The sequence below is a fragment of the Lutra lutra genome, chromosome 16 (assembly GCF_902655055.1).
Source record: "Lutra lutra chromosome 16, mLutLut1.2, whole genome shotgun sequence".
In the NCBI taxonomy this organism is placed as follows: Eukaryota; Metazoa; Chordata; class Mammalia; order Carnivora; family Mustelidae; genus Lutra; species Lutra lutra.
In genome coordinates, this window is record NC_062293.1 from 8336400 (window position 1) to 8345314 (window position 8915).

General features: G+C 46.6%; 1 long non-coding RNA gene across 1 annotated transcript; it reads right to left on the reverse strand.

Moving 5' to 3' along the window:
* Positions 1–2917: 2917 nt before the first annotated feature.
* On the reverse strand, positions 2918–3927 carry LOC125086733 (uncharacterized). Its single transcript, XR_007123251.1, has 2 exons — positions 3454–3927; positions 2918–3003 (listed from the first exon to the last, which is right to left on the reverse strand). It is a non-coding gene; the product is annotated as an uncharacterized LOC125086733 (long non-coding RNA).
* Positions 3928–8915: the final 4988 nt, after the last annotated feature.

Genomic DNA, 8915 nt, shown 5'->3' on the forward strand with positions numbered 1-8915 from the left:
AGGCCTCCTGGTCCCCGGCTTCATGCTTGGTGACATTCTTTGGCAGCAGTGTTCTCTCTGACTATGGGATTCCTTTCCGAATGGAAGGTCCCCTGCTAGTGTTATGGGCCTCTTCTAGGTCTTTCTGTGCTGTTGTCCTGTACTGTGAATATGCATAGTACCTCACCTATTGACTTCGCATAATGCCTCCAATTTACATGTTGCTTTGCATGCGATTTGCATGACATTAGGTCCATTCCGCCTTCAATGAATATTTATCAACAGTCACATACCGCAGGAGATGCTATATAATGAGAAGGAGGACCAAGGATACAAAATCCTCTAAATCTTTGTTGCTTTTCGCCAGCGGCATCTACCCCTACCTCCCCCCTCCCCACTCCCCCCACTAATCCATCGGACCACCTACTTCTCTTTGACAGCTTCTTAATAAAAGTTGATCTGCTTGGGATAATCGCTGGTTTGGCTTCTCAGAGCTTAGCCCCACCTGGAATATACGCCTGAAGAGTCAGAGCACACTGAAGTTGTACCTGCATGAGGCTCTTTAAATAATTTCTACCAATGACGTCATGGCTTCTTGGGGTCCTTCCTTTCAGACTGACCGAGCCTGGGCTCTGCATATGCCTTAAGGACACTTCAGAAGGGGAGCCTTTATTCCATGAACACCAAAGAAAGGAAGAAATTGAGACATAAACCTTAGGAGGAATTTACCAAGGGTTCTTACATCAAGTTCAAGTCCAGCATGAGACTACCCTTAATTAGATGCAACGTGCGTTTTTGGGATTCTATGACGTCTGAGTATGAAGTTAGATAAAGAGGTTCGACACAGAAATCTGTGCCTCAGGGAGTTCATAATATGCCTTCATGTCCTTATACAATCCTTCCGAACTCATTTTGGGGCAGTTTCATATGTGTGCCTATAGAGGACATGGATCTGTGTAATATTTGGAGACAGTTGTGTCAAAGTTTCCTCCATTACTCCATGGATTAGTATATCATGGAACCTCTTTAAAATGAGATCTTTGGGCGCTTGGGTGGCTCAGTCGTCAGATCTACCTTCGGCTCAGGTCATGATCCCAGGGTCCTGGGATCAAGCCCTGCATTGGGCTCCATGCTCAGTGGGAAGCCTGTTTCTCCTTCCCCCACCCCCCCCCCATTGTGTTCCCTCTCTCACTGTGTCTCTCTCTGTCAAATAGATAAATTAAATCTTTAAAAAAAATGGGATCTTTGTATAAGAAAGAGTAGTACAGATCATGCTTCAAAAATAAGTAAACTTAAAAATATCAATTTGCACAATCTAAAAAATTGGCCAGCTGCCTTCCAAGTGGTTCAAAGATCTTGGTTCCTTTTAGTTGGTTGTTCTGCCATCTTGGAATCTTTTACTTCTAATTGTAGGAGCAAGCATATGCGAGGTGGTTTAGGGGTCCAGCTGAGATGTGGTATGCATTGGCTTGTGTTCAACACAATTGCAAGAAAGCTTGGGAAATGGAGTCACAGAAATATGGATGAACACGGAAGCTCTCTGCCATACACACTTAGCTGTGGGTCTCCAGAAAAATCACCTGTTCTCTCCAAGCCTTCCCTGTTTATCCATGAAAAGGGGACAAAATCCCCTAGCTTCTGAAATTCTTAGGAGGATTAAATAAGATAAAACATTGGGAGGTATCTACCAGCACAGGGTCAGACACAGAGCAGAGGCTACAGAGGTGCCCCCTCTCTTTGCCGTCCCACCCCTCCTCCCTCTGAGTTGTTTCTTATAACACATAGGAGAAGAGGAGGCAGGCAGGATGGTCTACATATGGTTTTCATCGGATAAATCAGGATGTGAGGAGATGCCATTTGCATTCTTTGCTGGTCTTCTCAAGGCAAATGAGTAATATCTAGCTGTTTGGAAAGAAGAGGTTTTCTTAGCCCAGGTGGAGCCCTTCCTGATTGCTTTGGTGACTGTTTCCAGGCTTTGTTGGAAAAAATAATGGTGCACAATGATACTGCCATTGAGTACCAGGGCACTGAAATCTACAGCAGAAGCAGTTTTCTGTGTTGTTCTTGTGAGTCGTACACAGCAAAAACGCAGGCTGCAAGCCCCCAAAATTATTAGTGCAGGTGTGGGGAGCTGACTCAGCTCCACTCTGCTTACTGGATAAGCTGCATGTGGGAGGAGAATGTGCGTATACAGATGGGTGCTTGCTCTGACTCAAGTCTCAAAAGGTGTAGAAACCTAGGGCACAGCTTTGGGAAATGCCGTATTTAGAAAGGGTTGGCCGATGGCCTAACCTATTTTCTCATCCTCCAGAATGTGTTAGAAAAGTCAATCCGATGAAAATTCTGGCCTTCCTCTCCTTATAGACCTCTTCCTGCATCCCAAACCCCCATTTATCCAGCTGCCAGGACTCACTTTCATTCTCTTTGTGACCACCTGACAATTTAGATTGATATCTTTACCACTTTTTTTTTTTTTTAAGGCCCCAGTGTAAGGCAATTCTGGAAATCAGTATGGGTTCAATGCCTGTAAAGTACCAATGTGTAGCAGTATGGTAAGTAGTTGTATGGAAGTACATTGAATTGTGAATAATAAAAATTTTAGTAATAGTAGTTTAAAGATAAAAATCATTTAATTGCCTCACAAGAAAACCTAAGGGATGGTAGTGCAGAGTTGGTTGGCACTTAAAGATAACTTCAACTTCATGCTTCTTTTTTTTTTTTTTTTAAGATTTTTTATTTATTTATTTGACAGAGAGAGAGATCACAAGTAGACGGAGAGGCAGGCAGAGAGAGAGAGAGAGAGGGAAGCAGGCTTCTTGCTGAGCAGAGAGCCCGATGCGGGACTCGATCCCAGGACCCTGAGATCATGACCTGAGCCTAAGGCAGCGGCTTAACCCACTGAGCCACCCAGGCGCCCCAACTTCATGCTTCTTAATGCTTCCATCTGCCTTTCTACAGCTTCCTTAGCTCCACCCCTTGGCCTTTTGCCCTCATGGATATTGCCTCATGGTCACAAAAGAGCTCCTGCAGCTCCAGGCATCATATTTGTAATCAAGGCAAAAAAAAAAAAAAAAAAAACTTAGAAGAAATTAATAGTGCTCATTACCTCTGTCCCTTTTATTAGGACAGCAAAAGCTAATCTTAAAATTCAGATCAGGAGGAACAAACAGTTATTTTCAAGTAAAGTCAATGCTATCTGACTTCACTTCCAACATCTGGGTTCATTCATGGTTTTAGAATCTCTCCCTTCTTCCTTGCTTCCTTGCAGAAGGGACTCTAGACTATATTTCAGGGTTATGTGCTCCTATTTCTTCTGGTAGGTCTCTTAAAGATGGACAAGGAGACCTCCAAAGTAGGAGAGAGGGAGAGAGAGAAAGAGAGAGGAAGAGAGAAAAGGCATTATCCAGAGACAGGGGTTTTGACCGATTTCCGTCCCTATAAGTTCATATGTCACCTCCCCTACCCTGGCCTTACCTTTCACATCGTCTGCCGTGAATTTCCCTGCTTGCCCCGTGAGTCCCTGCACCTCTTTCAAGCTTCAGGTTTCAGAGAGTCACGTGGTGATACCACAATGCCGGTGGGTAGGTACGTGGCTGGAGAGACAAGCTTACTGATATATTTATTTCAGGGCGGCAGAAAATGAAGTCTGCTACAGTTGCAGAAATCAACTTTTACTGAACCCTCTAGGATTAGATCTGGTATTCGGAGAGGGGGATTTCCATGCCTGCTTTCACATATATAAATACCAGTTCATTCAAACATTTTTGTAAAAAATTAACTCTTCCTTCCCCTCTCCCTTCTATGTCCTAAGAAAATGGAAATGAAGGCCTAGGAATTTTAAGAAACGATTCAAGGACTCCTTGGAACAGTCACATGAAAACACGAGGAGTTTTACAGCATCCAAGGAACCTACCCAAGGCCAACATGGCTGCAGACATTGCTGACCAATCACTGTTAAGTTCCTCCCGCGCACGCGGTACACACTGCTGACCAATCACTGTTAAGTTCCTCCTGTGCACAGCGTAGACTTTGCTGACCAATCACTGTTAAGCTCCTCCCACGCATGCGTAGACACTGCTGACCAATCACAGCGAACTTAGTGCCTGTTTATGGTTTCACAATCGCCCGGTGCAGAATGGTTCAGGAATCGAGCACCCAGAAGTCGGGGTTGGTTGCCGAGATGGGATGAAACCTATTTGCAATGCCTGTCTGTCGGGGACGTCTTGCATAGCTGTCTTTGGGTAGATCTAAAAACCGGAACGCTATCTCATTCATTCAGTGAAATTCTGTTCCACTGTTTGCTGAGAAATTTTCTTTGTCAGGATATTCTGTTCCCGTCCCCCCATCATTAAGACCCGGAGTGTGGGGTGCGCCCCAAACTCGGCAATTATTACGCGGGGAGCACTCAGCCGGCCTTGGAGATGTGCCCATGGAGGAGGTATCAGCTTCTTCACTGCAGGAAGCTCCTCGGAGAGGAATGGCTAAGGGGTGATGGGTGACACGAAAGGACCCCCAGCTCCCCTGCCACAGCTGGGCACATTTGTGGGTGGATGTGTAAAGAGGCTTTGCCCCAGAATTAGTGATGCTTGCATATCCCCTTTCCCACAGGGCTGCAGCATCACGAAGCCTGACCCCTGGGCAGCTGATCCACGTGGAACTGGGCTGCAGGGACCGGAGAGCTCCAGGTCTTCAGACTGTGTGAGAACACAAGCGAGAAGCTGATTCAGAAGGCTTGGGAGGGACAGACGGGGTGGTACTCCCTTGGTGGCAAGGCAGCTAGGTAACTAACTAGGGGTTAATGTTTCTAACTATCCTCACCGACTAAGGAACAGGTTAGAACACGACCACAACTAGAAAGTGCTAGCCCATGTGTTTTGAGGCATGCTTCTCTTCTCAAGGCAATTATTTTTGTTATTTTCGTTGCCTTTGACCTTCACTGGTTGGGTTGTGGAGCCTGGCTTTAAACGTGAGGAACAAGGAATTTGAAATTTACATGTGTTTGTACAACACAATTTTCATGTGCAAATTACTGTCACGTGATAAGGACTCTTGGAATTCATAACTGTGAACAAACACACACACACACACACAGTGCTTTTGATCCTGTCTTCCCAGGTGGACATTCTAGAGAATGTAAATTTATTCTTCCAAATGTATGTCAGAATAGTTCACGTCTGTCGAGTTTTTACACTTGCCGCGCACTGCTTCGAGCAGTACATATCTTGAATCCTTAAAACCCTTTAAGATAAATAGTGTTATCCACCCTGTTTACGCTTGAGAAAACGAAACCCAGAGAGGTTAAGTGACTTTCTCAGGGTCACACAGCCACGACGCGGCAACACCCAGATTAGAACTTAATTATTCTGACCTCAAAGACAGTCATCTGAAACCCACTTCACTTCCCTGTCCCTTTCACCTCTAAAATGCAGTAATTATTACTCAGCCACTCTTTCCTTGAATGCAGGTGAAGAGATCTGCTCTCACAGTTAACAGCACTGGTTCTAGGTGTCCCTCGAGGGCGGCCCGGTGTGTGTTTCCTGATTGCTCCCTGTGACGGAGAATACCTCCCACCCTGGAGGGATCACACCGGTTTCTGGATCTTTGGTGGTTTTGGTGTGCCCCCACCCGCATTTCATTTTGATGTTGCACTGGTCTCTCCTGCACTTCCTGTCAGTCCACTGGGCCAGCATTCCGAGGGCAGCAATGTCTTCAGCTAGGGAACTCCAGTTGTTGTTTTTCAACTTCCTTTGATCCTATTTTGTGGTTGACTTGGCGAAAGTCCACATCTGTCACCAATGAGCTTTAAAGCGGCTGCAGCTCAAAGCCCCTATCAGATTTGACCTCAACACACCCAGTTCTGAGGCATCCATTTCCTTTCCATTCTGGAGGAACATGCGGGGTTTCTCTGATTGGACATTCATCGGTCTTGCTTTCTGTCTCTGCCTCTCCTCCCCCTCAGTAATCCTCCAGGCCCAGGAAGGACCTTCACATGTTTCTGTTGCTGTGCGGCATATGTTGTGTTCTAATCCTTCCTGTGTTTGCTGTAGGTATGGCGGGTCTCCAAGACAAATTACTGGTATTGTCGAGGAGGTCACCCGGGCGGCGTTCGGGTGGGGGCTGGGGCGGGAGATGGCTCTGGGGAGGCACCCCTGGGACGGCCTCCGCCTCCTGGCCTTGTTTGATGGTTCCAGGGCTGGGCCCAGGGACCCCAAGCTGCGAGCTGGCAGAAGGGGAAGGAAGACAAGGGCTTTACCTACTGGCCCTGTCAACTGATGAAGGGGAAGCTTGTATGGGGCAGACCTCAGGCAACAGATGTTGGTGGAGGACCTGCCAAGACCGTGTTGAGGGTAGGGGAGCGATGCATATGTTACTTGACACGGGAGGATTAGAGAAACCATGAGGAAACTTGCCTCGTCCCTTCACACCATGACACCTCGGGGGAAGTGAGTTATGAGAACAGAGAAGCACAGTCCACGCACAGACCGGGAATGACGGGCCAAGACAGGCAGCTTGAATGATGCCTTGGCTTTCCTCTCCTCCCCTCCGCACCCCCCTGCACCAATCACCCCCTACCCCCACCCCCTTGCTGGGGCGATTGGCAGGCGTAGTGAGATCTTTTGTGCAAGCTGCAAAATCAAAAGCAGGAGTCCTCTGATGGAAGGGCTGCCTTTGGGGTTGTCTTGCCTTGTTCTGCCCCGTCAGCCTCCCCCCGCCATCCCCCACATTGATAAGGGAACCGACTGCCGTGCCTGGGCTTGTCCTTTCCCCTGGACTTTGCAAATGAAGTCATATGGAAGATGGCCAGAGGAGCCAACCATGTGTCTCTTTTGATGGCCCAAGGCATGAGGGAGCCTCAGTGAAATGAACAGAGTTCAAGGGGCTCAAGTCATCCGGGAAAGCAGGCATGCGACCACGGGAAACTCATCCTGGTCTAAATGAGATGCAGGCAAGAAGTGGGAAGAAATGGGCTTGGTTCCATGGTTCCTTTCTTTCCCTCTGTGTTCATTGGGTCTTCACAGGACTCATGCCTGCTAAGGGCTTGTTTGCATTTCTCTACCTGCATAATGGTGGTAGAACAGTGCAGGGGAAGTAGCAAAAAGAGGGACTCCGTAGGAGACTGGCCTGGGGAAAAGCACATTCTGGTCATAGAAGGGCTTGTGGAAATGAATTCCGGATCAAGATTTCTTTCCCTGGTTATTGCATTCCTGGAAAGGGGTGGGGAAGGACAACCCAGTTGAAGTCCATTACGGGATCCAGTGAAGCCGTGGGATGTCTCTAAGCTTAGGGACCCCTACAAAGAGAGATCAGGACTGTTTATCCTCACCGAGGGAAGGAAGCCTCTAGACCAAGCCTTGGTCACCTTCCGTAATTCCAACCTATTTCCACCAAAGATTCTAAAAGGGATAGAGGGAGGGAGGAATGACGGTGGTAGAAAAAGGACAACATGGGGACAAAACGAGAAATGTGGATAGGGATGGGGAAGGACAGAGCAGGAGTGCGTGGGACAGAGAATGAGGAAGAAGGGGAGCACAGAAAGAGGAAAGGATGACACACACTATTAGAGGATGTTAATGTAGAAGAGACCTAATGATTATCTTGATCCTGTCGCACTCAGCTCCCAGACCTACTGTGTCCTGTTTTGGGCTGGTGGAAGCAATGCTGAGGCACTGAACCAAATAAGGCCTTGGGCAAGAGGAATTTCAAGGGCATACACACTGTGGCCCAGATATCTCCCCTTATCTTTCCTACCGCCTTCACATCTGATGGAGCATTCCCAGGAGAAGTCCTCAGACTCCACACACTGTGCTCAGAGCCCAAGAAGCAGTACAGGGAAATAGTGCCAGAATGGAGGCAGCTTTGTACATGACAGGAACAGGCCAAGTATGTTTCTTCTACTGCTTGTACTGTGGCAAGAGTTTTCCCCTTAGAGACTGACTCCTGTAGACCTCAAAGGTGTTCTAGAAGTTACTGTGAAACTTTAAAATACTCTGGGAGCAAACCCACGGTGTGGTATCACCTCACACCTGTCAAAATGGCTAAAATTAACAACACAAGAAACAACAGGTATCGGGAAGGATGTAGAGAAAGGGAAACCCTCTTGCACTGTAGGTGGGAATGCAAACTGGGGCAGCCACTCGTAAATAACATGGGGGTTCCGCAAAGAGTTAAAACTAGAGCTACCCTATAAACCAGCAATTGTTCTATTAGATATTTACGCCAAAGACACAAAAGTACTGATTTGAAGGGGCACATGCACCCCGATGTTGATAGCAGCATTATCAACTATGGTCACATTATGGAAAGAGTCCAGATGTCCATCAACTAATGAAAGGACAAAGAAGATGTGGCCTATATGTATAAGGAATATTGCTCAACCACCAAAAAGAATGAAATCTTGCCTTTTGCAACGATGTGGATGGAGCTAGATTGTATCATACTAAGAGAAATAAGTCAATCAGAGAAAGACGAATACCATATGATTTCACTCATATGTGGAATTTAAGAAATAAAACAGATGAACATAGCAGAAGGAAGGAAAAAGGAGAGAGAAGCAAGCTGTGAGAGACTCAACTAGAGAGAATAAACTTAGGGTTGATGGAGGGAGGTGGGCAGGGGAGTGGTTGAAAGGGGGGATGAGTATGAAGGAGAGCCCTTGTGTTGAGCACTGGATGTAAGAGTAAGTGTATGTAATTGCCTGTAAGTGGTGAGTCATTAAATCCTACCCCTGAAACCAGTACTACCCTATATGTTAACTAATCAGAATTCAAATAAAAACTTGGAACAAACAAGTAAAATAAAACTCAAATCAAACATGATCTCTGAAAATAAAATAATAAAATAGAGTAAAATAAAATACTCTGGGAGGAGTCATTCATTCATTATTCATTTTCTCGGGCCACCCTAACAGCACAGGTGGGAGGGCTTACCCAACAGAA